Raw genomic sequence first — 1,222 nt, forward strand, 5'->3', positions numbered from 1 at the left:
CTTGTTCCCCCGCTCCTTCAGTGCAGTCGCTGGGATGTCCCAACACGGGTCCCTTTTCCTTCCCCAGAACCTCTCGTACCTTCCCTGGAAGGAGCAGACCCGGGGGGGGGCGTTAAAGCACCCACCGGTTTTTTCTGTCGAGCTGATTTCCTTGTTCACTTTTATTTTCTGGGTGCTCGGGCTTTTCTGGGTGCTTGGGCTGCTCGCAAGGAACTCCAGGTTGGAAGGATTTGGGCAAGGAGTGAAGCCAGAAGCAGAGGGGGCTGCCCAGGGAGGGGAGGGGGTCGCGGTGTCCGTGGGCTCTGGCTCGGCACAGCCCGTTTGCCATCAGGGTTGGGGTTTGGTTGCTGTTGGCTTTGGGGGTTGGTTGTTTTTTTTTTTTCAATTCTTTCTCTAGGAAGAGCTTTATGGTGGAGGGGAAGCCGAGTTGAGTGAGCCCGACGTGAAATTCAGCCGAAATAGTGGTTACCTGTGCTAGAGACCGAACAGCGTTTGGGCTGAGGATGTTTAAATCATTTAAAACAACAATGGTGATTTATTTTTTTTTTCATTTAAAGTTGTTGGGATTTTTGGCTGATTTTTTTTTAATGGATTCGGAAAGGGAAAACCCAAAGGTGTTGTCTGCGGGGCTGATGCGGGGGTCTCGGCTTCCCCAGCCCCGCAGAGCCCCTCACCCTGCCCGCAGCCCCTTCCAGGGCGGGGCGAGGAGCCAGGAGCTCCAGCAGAGCCCTGTGGAACGGCCACTTCAAGCTGAGGGCTCCGCCGTGTTTTTACACGCCTTAATTGTGCCCTAATAATGCGGGCTTTCGTGAGAAGCACGTGGGAAGTTTGGGGCTGGCTGGGAAGGGGGTGGGGGGGAAAAAAGAAGTCAAAAACTAACCCTAACCCACACCAATCCCCTGCATCCTCCTGCAGAGCCGGCTCCCTGGGAGCCGCTGGCTTTTATTTTTTCCCCCCTCCTCCCGCAAATCCGAAAGCTCCAGGTGTAAAGGGCCGCTCGGGAGATGGGAGATGCACAGAGTGGGAACTCAGGGCGATAAGACGTTGGGAACCTCCAGCAACACGGGCAGGAACGTCCCTGTGCGGGGCTGTTTGTTCCCCCGCTGTGTGTGTGTGTTTCCCCCCCCGTGCCCCTGGGGACAGGGGTTCAAGATGCCCATGGGAGCCGCAGGAGGGAGGGTTTTTTTTACTTTTCCCGCCTTGTTTTCACCCCCCCACCCCA

This window comes from Chaetura pelagica, unplaced genomic scaffold (assembly GCF_000747805.2).
Source record: "Chaetura pelagica isolate M959 unplaced genomic scaffold, ChaPel_1.0 scaffold254, whole genome shotgun sequence".
In the NCBI taxonomy this organism is placed as follows: domain Eukaryota; kingdom Metazoa; phylum Chordata; class Aves; order Apodiformes; family Apodidae; genus Chaetura; species Chaetura pelagica.